Source organism: Acinonyx jubatus, chromosome E4 (genome assembly GCF_027475565.1).
Source record: "Acinonyx jubatus isolate Ajub_Pintada_27869175 chromosome E4, VMU_Ajub_asm_v1.0, whole genome shotgun sequence".
In the NCBI taxonomy this organism is placed as follows: Eukaryota; Metazoa; Chordata; class Mammalia; order Carnivora; family Felidae; genus Acinonyx; species Acinonyx jubatus.
Genome location: NC_069395.1, coordinates 8,594,650 through 8,609,197, shown reverse-complemented (window position 1 = coordinate 8,609,197; position 14,548 = coordinate 8,594,650).

Sequence of the window (14,548 nt, the reverse complement as noted above, 5' to 3'; positions counted from 1 at the left end):
TGGTTTGGAAACCTAGCCCTCTCCAGTGCCCTCCTCTACCGTCTTGATGTCCTGGACACAAGAACCTAGCATGCATGCCCTTCCACTCCCCAGTCACCTCCCTGCTCCAGAGGTGGGGGGTGGGGGGGGAGATAAAAAGGCCAGGGAGAGAAAAAGTTGCTGTTGGCTATAAGGACTGTGGATAAAATGTGGAGCCAGCTGGAGTCGGGCCCTTATCCCAGAGAAACAGAGAGAGGTGAGGGTAAAATGAGAGTTAGTAGAGAGGCCTTTTCTCTTTCTCTCTGTCTCTCTCTGCCTTTCATTCTTCCTATGCATCCTGGTCAAGAGGCTGATACCCTACAATCCACTGCCATTCTCTCATCTGTCAACTGCAATGTTTTCATTGTTATTGTGTCTGGTCAGGATTTTCCAACAGAGGACTTCTCCAGATATTACCTCACATGTTACTCCATTAAGAGTAACTAAGTAACTAAGTGAGTCGTCTCCTTTTGGTCTTGATCATATTTATCTGAATAAATATATTTTCCTCATTAACCTGTAAGCTCTGTGAGGGCAAGGACTCTGGTTTGCCCATCATTTTGTTGGCCTGGAGCAGTGACCCTCATATCATGGTGTTAAAGACGCAGCAGTTAAATAAATGAATAAAAGGAGAAGAGGAGGAGAGGTAAGGTGGGGTCGGGGAGAGAGACAGAGAACTTGAGAGAGAGAAAAGATAATCAAATATTGATTTCATTTTATATAGGAGAAACAGAGGTACTGAACTGGCAAGCCAGTTCATTCAGGCCTCTTGGCAAAGTCCAAGTGAGTTACTGCGTATTTATACTCTGGCTTTGGGGTTCCCATCCCCACCCTGAAATCACTTGTTCCTCTAAAATTACTGGCAACTATGTTGTGAGCTCACTTGTGCATGCCTATCCCGGATTTGCCTCTCTCTGGTCCATGACAGATCATGGCGGTCAAGTAAATTCTGGGTAATTCTGTGGTCAAGGTAGAGGACCACACAGCGACAGACTGAGACCCTGAAACCCTTTCCCTTTGTTTTCGGTGTGGACTGTAACGGTGGGAAGTCTATCTAGCCTCTCTTCAGGTATCTTCACAACAAAACTATCTAGCCAAACTCTTGCAACTTAAAGCTAGAATGGGTCTCCACTCTTCAGTTGCATTGCTTGGCGTATGACAGAGAGAAACTCATAGCACAGCCTCGTCTACTTGTGCCAATTTTTCTCTCCTTTCCTATATCACACCTAACACTTGTTCTCTAGAGGAAGAATCTCTTCCCCAACCTTCCTGGCAGGGGCTGAGTAGCCTTCTGCACCTTCCCCAGTATTAGGTTATCTTCCTAAACAAAGAGAAATGGCTTAAGAAGATATGAGATCCATTGGTCCAAGGGTCATTTACACTCATTTGAGAGGATAGGCACAGGATTTCCAGCTGCAACAAAAGAAAAGATTTAGGGGAAGGACTCATATAATTTCCTTCTCTTCTGGGCCCAGTGAGGACCTGAGAAGTTCCTTTCAACTGCTTGCTGCTGAAGCTGGTAGCTTCTTTCTACTTCATAAAGGGAGGGTGAATAAAGAAATCATTTTGTCAACAGAACTTAATAGATATTCTGTTCCAAGTTAAATTGATGAATGGGACTATTAAACAAATGTGCGTGAATCCTTGGATAAAGGTGTGATTTTTCCCTGGGAACCAGCATGGGATCATCATGGGCACATCATGTCAAACCCTTCTTTTGGGAAATGATGTCCGCAGATCAGGTGCCCATCATAGACAGGGCATACTTTCTACTCACACAGGCACTGCACTCAGATGGAAGAGCAAATATAAATTCTAGAAATAAAATTGAAAATCTTAAAACTCAACAAGTTCCAAGTTTCTTTAGTATCCATAATGTTTACTAAATATTTGTGTTTTCCCGTGCCTGGTTCTCCGCTCAAATTTTCAATTCAATTTTGTTATTATTGAGGCATAATTTACACGCAGTAAATGTTCTTATTTAAATGTACAGTTTGATGAATTTGGACAAATGTGTACATGAATGTAACCAGCACCATTATCAGGATACAGAACTTCAATGCTGTTTGGATATTATGGTACAGAGAATTCACTTCATCCTCCCCTGCCTGCCGATACTTTCCACCATGGTCCGGAGAGAGAAATGAACTGCATACTTGAGATGAAAAAGATTTGTTTGTTTGTTTATATCTTTAACTGTGTTAAAATATGCACAACATAACATTGATCATCTTAACCATTTTTAAGCTCACAGGTTAGTAATATTCAGTATATTCCCATGGTTGTATATAACCCAATCCCCTGAACTCTTTCAGAGATGGAAAATAATTTTGAATAAATGTTACTTAAGTTACCATGCTGAGTTGATCAGGCATTTTCTAAGCTCCCAATAGGTCAGATCATAAAGGAGACACTTTACATATGTTCAAGAATATGACCTGTAAAATTACACCACCCAGCTTCAAACCCAAATCCCACCACTTAGCGTACTATTTCATCTCTAAGACACCACCAATCATGAGATTCATCATTATTATTTTAAACACTTAGAAGGAAAACAACGTCACTAATTAAACTAGGAAGCAATGTCTTAATAATGGTTCTACATGACACATGCCTCAGTTCTACCAGTGTCTTATTGCCTTGAAATTTCTTTCTTCTTTTTTGAAGAATCTGGCCATTCTTTACAGCGCCATGCTTGGCACGTGAGAAGCAATCCTTTTGCACATATCTCAGGAATAAAGAGAAACAACTTCAGCTTTTTATGGGCATCTTCCCTTTTTAGGTCTCATAAAAGACTTGGTAGTTGTCTTGCTAGAAAATATGGAATTGTCATTCCTTCAGCAATAAATATTTGCATCTCAAATATAAAATTTATAGTCTGCTGCTCTATTGTCTTTTTGTGTCCACAATAACTTTTAATTTTATTTCCAAGCCATAGAATACACTTTCAAAAATATTTTAAACAGCTGTTAGGTTCAGTGCATGTAACTCGATGGAAGCCATAACACTGTGAACAGCCATGGCCAAGGTCACACATGTGCACACAATTGCAGTTATATTAAACTGCTGCCTGGTTACCAGCAATTGTGAGACACCATTGATTGTTAAGAGGCACCCTGATTTCAGAGATGTTAAATATGAAAAAATGTGCATAATATAATCCATGAAATACAGTGTAGTCTGTGCCCTTGGGCAGGATGTTTAACTTCCTTGTGCCTCAGGCTCCTGATCTATAAAATGAGGTTAATAATAATACTTGCCTCATAGGGTACGTGTGAAAATTAAATGAAACATTTAGCACAGTAAGTGATGTATAATAAGCATCCAATAAATATTAACCACTGTTGTTATTAATATATCATCTTAGTTATATCCAACTATATCAGGTATCTTTTGCTGCGTAATAAATTGCCTGGAACTTAGTGGCTTAAAATAATAAACATTTATTACCTCACAGTGTCTGTGAGTCAGGATTTTCGAGTGGCTTAGCTGGGTGGTTCGGGCTCAGATTGCCTCATGTGGTTGCAGTCAGGAAGTCAGCAGGGGCTGCAGTCATCTGCAGGCTTGATTGAGCTTGGAGAATCTACCTCCTAGATGACTAATTCACGTGGTTAGTGAACCATTGGTTTCTTCCTTTGAGCTTGTAAGGGAAAAATGAGGAGAAAGAAAACAGGTAAGTATCCTAAAAAACAACAACAACAGAACTGTTAAATCTCTATTTCTGTGACATCATCAGGTTTCCTATTCCTCTTACCCTCTCCCAACATCTCAGATGGACAGGGATCTTTACCTTGTAGGGATAATTAAGCCTTAATTTCCACAGAAGCTGAGTTCTTGATGGCCACGTTTTATTTGGTTCCCACAGATATCCATTAGCTAGAGTTATGGGGAAAGGAGCACTAAAAGTAATCTGGTAAATTCATTCTGTTCTCAATATGGTGTTTCTTACTGCTTTTGTAGAGCAGCCACCAAGTTTCTTCTGATAACTGGAATTAAACACTCCCCCACCCAGTGCAATGATCTCCTCTTCTCTGCTTGTTGGTTTAGAGGTAAAGGAACACAAAATGGGCAGAAGGCACATGTAGCTGCCAGTTCATCTGAAGGATAATTTGATTTGCAGTTGGAAACTTCTCCACTGGGCTTTAGAACCTCCAAAAACATAACTGAGGTCCATAGGAAGAGGAAGGAGAAATTCTTCCAGTAGGTTATTAGATATAATAGTGAGAGAGACCTCTCCCAGTTTCAGTTCTTGACTCCTGAACCCATGTATGCTGACTATGGGAAGGTGATGTTGGTTTAGAGCATATATAGCATCTGAACAATAGTAGCCCAATTACGTAGGGTGTTATCTCTCAGCAGAGACTGTAAGTGCAGTGACCGTAGTCAGCCAGGTCACTGCTTTATCAAGTCAGCTGCCTCTACAAGTTGGGGAGTTTGATCAAAACAAAACAAAACAAAACAAAACACTGAATTCTTGTGGTTGCAAACAAGGTCATTATTTTATAAAATATGTCTACTGCTATTAGGCACTCTTGTGTGAGATCCCATCTTGATGGATGAGTCATTTTTAAGTTTACAAATAATGATGCTGACCAAAACACTTCAGGTTAGAAAAGCAAATATGTGTTTATTCCAGTGAAGACAAGATGCTACCTACTTTACAATAAACAGAGTCCAGTACAACGAACCTGTAAGCTGACCAATCCCTTCAGGGAATAATGCCAATGGAGGGCTCAGCCTGGGCCTCTGCAGTTGGCAGATTGACCACTCATCCATCATGGTAGCTGGACTTGCTATGCAGAGAAAGACCCTGGTGTTAAGCCCACCTGGAGTCTTCCTCCATGCTTCCAGGGCCACCTTGTACATGGGTCCATTGAGTAAGCACTGGGGTGGCTGGGGACAAAGGCTGATTGTCATCCTTAATGAGCCATCCTGCCCATTTATGTATTGGGCATCTCCTTGGCTGTGGATGCCTTCTAGTGGGCATTTATCAGGATAATCTCTTGATTCTTTATTCTCAGAGCTCCATGTGTATACTCCTTGTCCTCAGTTTTCCTATTTTGTCCTTTCCAAATTCCTAATCAGCCAGCCAACCCATTAGCCACCGTCCATGAATCAGGATAGATATGTAATCAGGCTATCTTTCCTTCCATACAAAGTGTGTGATAGAATATACTGCACACATCTGCCATGTGGTGGGATTTCCCTTATTACTACCTTTCAAATTCAACAAATTACTACCTTTCAAACAGAATTTTTGCTGTTTACTGTGATTATCTATGAACGAACCACACCAGTGTTTTCTCTTCTTCTGTTACTTGGTCATAGGGAAGACCACACGAGGCCATAGGAATAGGCTGGGGAAGAGGCAGTGGAACAGTGTGGACAGGTACCATAGTAGTCTGGGCTCTCTCTTTGTACAATTCGCCTATGCCTTCTTGACCACTTGGGGCTCAATCTTTTACATACAACTTTCTTCTATAATAAACTGATTCTTGGTGTGTGTGTGTGTGTGTGTGTGTGTGCACAAACTGTAGATAACACCCAGTTCATTATGGGATATTCAGGTCCCATAGTCACTTGGCGACCCATTGTCATACACTCAGTCTACACCACTGGCAATTCATAAGCTACTTTCAAATGCAGAATGGTTGTCGATAGATCTGAGCTTGGCTTTAACCAGGTTCTATGCTGTGGTTTTCCTATTGGGCCTTCCAGAGGCTCCATACTGCATCTGTGTCTAACGTAGATCGTTCCTACATAAATGGGTCTTCTGGGTCATAAAGGCAGCTTGCATCATAGCTTTCATCTGTCACAGAGCCCTTTGTTCTTCTGAGATTTGCTCAAAACTGACAGACTTAAGGATGGCTTGGTACATGGGTCAGAGTATCATGCCAAGATATGTATACGTTGCATCTCCAAACCAAAAGGCCACTGAGGCATTGTGCTTTGTGATAGGGGTATAACAACTAGTCTGTCACTATATTTAGAAGGAGTATGCCAACATGCTCTGGAAAACTCCTGAACCCTGGGAAACTTGCTAATGTGGCAAGACTTTGAACTTTTTACAGGGTTTAACTCTTACCCTTTGACCTGTATATGTTTCTACTAAAGCATGTAGGAAGTTTATTATTCCACGACTATCGGTTCTGAATAGCATGATGTTGTTAAGTGACGCTGATGCTGAACAATCATGTTGCGAGCTTCTCTAGGATATCAGAACAATTATGACAGAGCAAAACCGTTGCTAGAACTCTGAGGAAATACTGTAAAAGTGTATTATTAACAATCCCCCATAAATGCAAACCGCTGCTGTTTATTGTTACCAACTGAAATGAAAATAAAGCATTTACCACGTCAATAGCTGTGCATCTGACATCAGGGATGGTGATTCATTTTCTCTAGTAAATATTGTTCCCCTAGAATTACAACTATGATTATAACAATATGATTAAATGTTAATTCATCTGTTGCCATTCTTTATTTTTTTTTATTGTTTACTTATTTATTTTGAGAGAGACAGAGGAAGAGAGAGAATCCCAAGCAGGCCCCACACTGTCAGCACAGAGCCCGACGTGGGGCTCTATCCCCACGAACTGTGAGATCATGACCTGAGCCAAAATGAAGAGTTGGACACCTAACCACCTGAGCCACCCACATGCTCCTCTATTGCCAATCTAGGTTTTGCACCAGACATAGGAGTTTATTGAGGATTTGGAAGAAATTTTCACCTCTGCATCTCCCAAGTTTTTGACAGAGATCCTATTTTCTGCAGCTTCCCTAAGTTTGTGGTATTGATTTTCCTATACTATTTTGGTGGAGGTGGAAAGAAGTCAGTTGCAAGGGTTTCTTCTTGGTCCTTCCTAACAGAATGACCTTACTGTAAGGGAAGGGAATAATTACATAATCCGCTTTTTACCTAGTATTTCGACGTCTATTACACAGTCTGTGACCAGTGGAACCACCCCAGATGAATCTGCATGGGTCCATTGTGAGATGAGCCAGACCAAGATTCCATCTATTATATGATCTTTACTATAATATAATATAATATAATATAATATAATATAATATAACATAATAAAGATATTAGGCCAGTGCACCATGATGGCATTTTGAGCCCCTGGGGATCAGCATTATTTCAGAGCCAGTATCTAATAATCCCAGGAAATTTATTTTTTCGTCTACTCCAATGTACAATTACCCTGGTAAATGGCTTCAAATCTCTGTGATGTGGGCCTGGTGTGAGTTTTATGGTTTACAAGTTACATGGTATACACACGGCTGCATTACAGAGTCAACACTCAAAGGAATCTGGCTCTGAGGGTAGGGACAGACTTACTTCTAGGAACAGGTTGAAGCATTGAGAATCTTCATTATGGCAACTTAAGTTAGCTTTCTGCACATCAGACCCAAAATATTTTCTCTTGTATAAGTCAAGCAACCTTAGTAGACAGCTTATCTATATTGGATCTAGGGAGCCTGTGATGAATTACTCTTCATTGCACATTAAAACACTTTGATTATTATTTTGTCTTTGTGGCCTGTGATAGTAATTGCCCTCCTCGTCTCTGATAATTAAGTGATGCCACCTGGCCTGTACCAGTGCAGGATCCCATTGGTGCCGTTTAGATCAGGGAACTGAAATCTATTGCACTGTCCCCTAGTGCTTTCCCTATCCTGTAGAGGACAGCCACCACAAGAGCCTGCGGCAGTGCTGGTGTCCCTTTCACCAACGCATTTCTTAATTCCTTGGTGAAGGGAGTGTCCTTTGGGCCCTCCTCCTTGGGGGAGAGAGGACAGGGAGAAGTACATTTAGGGAACATTTAAGCAGAATGCGTATAATGGACCCGTTCCAATATTCCCACTTACTGACCCTTCAGATGCGGTGCTCTGCAGAATTTAGTGGTTTCTGGCATTTTGATCTTTTTAATTCAAGGCCATGGTTAATTATAGGTTTTGACTGTCCAAAACATTAAACCCTACATTTGGGGTTACTGTACCTAGGTCTGTGAAATCAGCTTGTTTGAATCCGGTATTTATTCCTCCTAGTCTAATGCCCTTACGATCCACCCTTGAGCTTCCCTTACTCCTGGTTGGGGAGGTCTTCGAAGTATTTTTATGTAGAGGCTCCTCCTCACGGAGCAGGGCTTCTACTTCTCTGGCTGAACGAACCTTTATTATTGGACTAGAGGCAATGACAGCTGCTGCTGGTGGTGGCCTGAGGGGAATTGACATCAGCTTGTGAGCGAGTGCCCCAGGAGCAGTCATTGAAAGCCTTTTATCCAGAGAAGGGTGAATTGAAGGAGGAAAAGAGGGGAGAGGGTGGGGGCAAGAGCTGCTTCCTTTGACATGAGAGGTTGAGGGATTTCAGTGGTCCAAAGTTTTCAGCCCCATCTGTGTCTTTCCAGATCACCACCTCCCACATCTCATGGCTCCACTCCTTCCCACCAGGCTCTTGCCATGGTATGGAGGCAGTTAGCTGGCACTGTAACATTTCAAACTTTACAATCCGGAGTTAGGGCTTGATATGCAGCCATATTTGCCTTACCACCATTGGAGAGGGAGGACTCTTCAAAGCTGCCGTGGTGGCCTTCGGATTCCTTACACTGTCCTCAACTACATTTCCATAGCTTTCAACTGATTTTCCCTAGAGGTACACACTAGGGCAAGACACACAGATAGACACCAACAGAATTCTTCATTCCCTTCTCTGAAGTCTACTCCGGCTTTCCCTACCTCATTCAATGTTACTAGTACCCACCCAGTTCCTCAACCTCAAATTGAAGGTTCCTTTCCTTCCTCATCTGCATACCCCACCTCTTAGCAAATCCTGTGACTTCAGCTATCTTATGCTCCCATCCACTTACTCCCTTATTGCTATAGCCCTGGTCTCCACCACCCCATCTCTTGTCAGTCTCCCAACTGGCAATCTTACTTTCACTCCTGACAACTTACTCTCCACCCAGAACTCTGAGTGATCCTTAAAAAAATACAAGTGGAAGGCTATTCCTCTGCTGTTTAGAAACTCTCCAACGCCTTTCTGCCATTCTAGAATTAAAACGAATAATACTCTTTTTATCTCGTTTAAGAGCCACAGATGCTCTGGTACTTGCCTATCTCTCTGTTTTCCACTATTATTACTCTCCCTAGACCGTTATGTTTTAGCCACATGGGTCTTTTAATTCCTTGAACATGCCAACTTCCTCCATCTTTGAACTTTTACCCCAGCTGGTCCCTCTGCCTGGATTATTCTTCCTTCTGATGTTTGAAGAGCTGGCTTCTTGTCATTCGGATTTCAACTGAAATGCCTTCTCCTCAGAGACATCCACAGAGCACTTTTACCCTCCTACATTTTTGTTAATTATGCCTTTATTTTCCTGCCTATTTATCCTCTCCCTCTCCCTTTAGAATATAAGCATATTCACTAATGTATCTCTACACCTAGAACCTGGCGTAGAGTTATAAGTAGTAATTCAATACATATTTGTTGAATAAACGAATGAATCCTGCCTCACTTGAGAGGGAACTGTTTTGGCTAATAGGATATCACCTACATAAAACCATGGAGGGTGTGAGCCATTAACTAAACCACTGGGGGCTATGGAGATGCCATAAATAAAAGGACATGTTAGGTGCAAAGAACTTGATTTTTTTGAAATCCTTAGGTTATTTATGAGAGAAGAAAACCAACAGTAGGCATATAGGAAATTGCTTAATTATGAGATACTGAATATACCCATGGAAAATGACCAAACTATATATGTAACTAGGACCCTCAGTCTACAGCAATAAGTCCAGGAAGGCAACCTACTATCTGCCCTAACCAATCCAGAAAGCCAACCCAGTATGTATATATCCAGTCAAGGAAGTCAAATAATAACTCCTATAAGCAGTTGGTCCCAAACAACCAGGGCTTGATTCATGGAGAGCTTTCCCAAGTTTTGCCTCTATTTCCAACTTAGGACCAACCGGAGAAAGCCAAATCTGCACCCAAACCCATCACAGAGGATACCCCTTTTCTAGGTAGCTCACCCAGAGCTTTTTCATCCCAACAGCCTCCAGTCAGGGCGAACCCGAAGCCTTCTCTTTTTTTTCCCCAGTAAAAATGCATTCCTACCTTTCTGCCTATATTTGAGGCTCTGCCAAGCTCCTGGGATGGTGGGTGACTCCCTTGCTATATCAAACTCTGAATAAATAGCCTTTGCTTATTCTCTTACAAGTGCTACGTGTTTATTTTCACAATTATACCACCACACCTAATACCTAGATAATTTGGGATAGTGAAAGAATTCAGTGTGAATTTTCCAGATAATTTTGCAGCGTGGACCAGGCCTCCGGGATTTGAGATGGACTTTTGAATGTAAATGCTGTGTATAGCACACCATTTAATGCCAGAATAGTCTAATGAGGCTGCATTGTATTGTGTGATATATATCCCCAGGAGTATTGACTTGATAGATCATTATGCAGTCACATTGCCTTCTCTCTTCAAAAACAGAACAGAAAAAAAAAAATGGGAAAAAGAGGTTGAGTTTGAAAATAGTGTAAAGTCCCTTTTCTTCAAGAAATGTCTACCAAATTAAATATATATAATTATGTATCGTTATTTATCTTTAATGGATGTTTCTGACACAGAATTATAAGGGAAACTAACTTGCTGTTGTGGTTGCCTTGGGTTCTGTGAGCTAGAAAGAAATTGCTTTATTCAAACCATTAATGAAATGTCACTGTCAGTCCACCTCTAACTGCATCATGTGCTTTTTATTCTTTGTGTTAAAAATAAAGAAATAAAGAAGAAAATATTTCCAGATACCATTTTGTTCCTGTAGAGGAGAGCTGTGTTCTTACCCCAAGCTTTATATTTATTTCCTGCTTATTTATAAATTTCACCATTAAAAAAAATCAAACATTCAAATTGAAGAACATAAGAAAAAATCATCATGAAGAATTTTCCCCTTGTATATTATATTTCCAGTCACATCCTCTAATTTTTCTGGTGATGTAGTGAAATGTTTTCCCTCTTTCTCCCTTTCTCCTCCCCTTCCTTCCTCCCTTCCTTCCTTCCTTCCTTCCTTCCTTCCTTCCTTCCTTCCTTCCCTCTTTTCCCTCCTTTCCTCCTTCCCTCCCTTCTTTATTTCTGTTGTTTTTTTGCAAGGAGAGAAGCAGAGCCTCTAAGTTACCTTTTCTCCCTGTGGCCCTACACTTTCTTACTCGGGCCCCTGATATGTGTATGCTTCATGCAGATTTTGAAAACGCATATTCTTAATAAACCACAATAAGTTGGGGTGCTTCGGTGGCTCAGTGGGTTAAGCGTCCAACTTCAGCTCAGGTCACCATCTCACAGCTCGTGGGTTCAAGCCCCGAATCGGGCTCTGTGCTGATAGCTCAGAGCCTGTAGCCTGCCTCAGATTCTGTGTCTCCCTCTCTCTCTGCCCCTACCCTACTTGACCTCTGTCTCTCCCTCTCTCTTAAAAATAAATAAACATTAAAATATTGTTTTTTAAAAAAGAAACCACTATAGGTTAATAATGGCCCCACTTTCTGATGTGGTCCTAGGACAGATGATCTGGAGTAATATGAGGTATACTTGATAAAAGTTGCTCTGTGTTTCATAAGGCAACACAGACTCAACGAAGATAGGACTAAGCAGCACGTTTGATTGAATCCTTAGGATGTAGTATTTCTCCTGGATAACTTGGTATCAGAGCAGCCATATCCTGCTCAGTCCTGGCTCCTTCAAACTCCTCAGCTCCCTCAGGAACACACTTCGGCAAAGCTAAAGCAAGACAGCTAATGCTTTTTGCAAGCAATTGTATTGCTGGGGCAAGAGGTCTCCTGCCACAGGTGGGTGCCATGACTCAAACTTTTGAGCCTGGCTTTTGACACCACGGGTAAAGGATGAATCTGATCTGCCTGTCGTAGGAGGGAAGATGGGGCTGGAGGGAGCACAGAATTGGAAGCAAAAAAAATAAAAGGGGGGGTCAACCGTGGCATCTTTATTGTAAACTTTCATTTATTTCATTATATTGGATGGAAAAAAAGGATTACAGGGACATGTCTTGGCCCCTAGACCCAGAGGCAGAGAGAATAAGTGGACCTGACAGGGTCTCCCTTCCTGGGTTCCCTGAACTGACTGGGTGGAGGAAGTGGTGACTGGTGGGATGCTGGGCTTGGAGGCTGCGCGTTACAGAGTTTAGTTTTGTGCTGGCAAGACTCTCAGCTGTCTTTGGCACCTAGAAGCGCCAACAGCAGCCCCCGGGGCTCTGGCAACTAGCCACCTTCGGAACTTAAGCACCAAGGGTATTGAGATGCTTTGTACTTTGGTGAAGTGGTTCGCATCACGGCAGCCATATTGGTAACTAGCATGCCTCGAATACTTGCCATGTGCGATGCTGGGGGCAGTGTGTACGTTATTTTCTTGGGTCTTTGATACTTCACAAGGGGGATACCAGTAATAGCCTTCTTTTGCAGAAGATGAGACCGAGGCTCAGAGAGCTCGGAGACTTGCCCAAGCCAGGATTAGCGCCTAGCTTTACGTGTCCACACCCGTGATCCTAGTTTCTGTGCTATCTGGGAGAAATAAGCCCACGTGTCCCAATTCTTGGATTTTGGACTCAATTACGTGTGTGTGTGTGTGTGTGTGTGTGTGTGTGTGTGTGTGTTTTCTGCAGCAGTCAAACAATAAAAACGCCTGGCCTGTCACCCACTTTTTGTCTCTTACCTTTTCTCAGTCCCCAATTCATCTTTCCCTAATGATTATCAACTGTTAGGTTGTGCCGTGATTCATTCGGTACCATTTGCATTTATTTGCACATATATTATGCGTCCTGCTCATGCTCACTCCTCTCCAGCCCTTGTCTCCAGGGCTGTCTACACCCCCCCACCCCAATTTTGGAACCCTCATCTATAGCCATTAACTGACTTAACAAATCTTTCTGTCAGTGGGGTACTTTATGGAAATTGAAAACTAATTAACGTTTATCTCGGCAGCTAATCACATAAAATCTACTGCCTTCCTATCTCAGGTTCTAAAATAATGATTGCCCGTGAATTGAGCAAGGAAGATCTTGATAAGTCCTGACAAGGCACAAGCTGAGATGAGAGGGAACCGGTAGGTTTCAGCCCCTTCTGCTAATGAGCACCACGGGGGCTGTAGCAGTGGAGAGCCTCTAGGAAGAGGTGGCCTCTCCACTTGGTCAGTCGGTCACCTGGACGCACAGGCTGTGTCTGTACATGCAACATACACACAGAGAGGAATATTAAACACCAAAAAAAGTTGTTGATTTCAATGCTTAAAAATTGTCCTTTATAAAAAATACATAACCACTTATTCATCTGTTCATTCATTCCGTAAGTTCTTATGTATTATGTACGCTAGGCATTTTTATGTGTGTATTGTGTACTGGCCACGAATGTGTGATCCCTGGGTCAGAGTTTAAGTTATAAGCCACAGTCACTCAGTGGAAGGAAGAAAAGGGTTGTCCAGGGACATGTCTTAAGTAGAAAGCGATCAAACAGGAAGAAGGAAAGAAACTGGTTCTCTTTCAATTTGGGAGACCGAGTTAAGCCATGTTTTCTGAGTCAGCCAGGTTTCTTTACTATAGGACTTCTCAGAGACTTTAATATGCTCATACATATTGGTAATTGTGTGTGTGTGTGTGTGTGTGTGTGATATTTACCATATAGGATAAAGTTTCCTAGGACATATTTTGGGAAATTGTGACCTTCAGTGAAATCTTTTAAGTAGAAGAATTAAGACTAGAAAATAGGTATAAATAATGTTTCTGTGGTGGGGGAGACTTGAGAAGAACACCGTTAATGGGATGAGGGCAACTGTTGAGCTGGCCTGGTGATCATGTGGCATGGGGACTGTGACCACACGCCATCTCTACTCACAGGCGTGCCCCTGGCCCATCACTACCCTAGAGCAAATTCCAAACCTGCACCCCTCCTCTGGGCTGACACAGTTCTGGATAGTCCAGGTTCCAACCCCTACTCCCTCCCCACTGGGTACCCTTGGGCAGTATACAACTCACACAACTGGTCTGGAAACCAAGGCTCTCCTTCATGCTGACCTTGACTGAACTTCTCAATGCCACACTTCGGTCTTCCAAACAGTAAGTCAACTATCGACATGGAATCACAGCAGAATCAACTGGAAAGTTGTTGAAAATCAAGATTTCAGGCCTTTCTCCAGACCCACCAGATCAGAGACACAAGTGGATCCCTGGAGTTTGTATTTCTGGACAAGCATTCCAGGCTGTTCTGCTAGATAGCCACTTTGGGGAACCTGTGTGCCAAGAACCACCTCGATTACATGTAAGTCGTAGGAGAAATAGCAATTTTGACCTAAAACCAAGCAATTCCCTTTTTTTCCTTAATACAAGAGGAAGACGGAATGTTTGGGCAAGAAATAGAATAGAACCACTACAGCGAAACTTATTAGCTAAAATTAATTTAGTTAGGTTTCTTAATTAAGCTGTCTACCTATACAATTGTCTAGTAGAATTTTGTTTGTATCCCT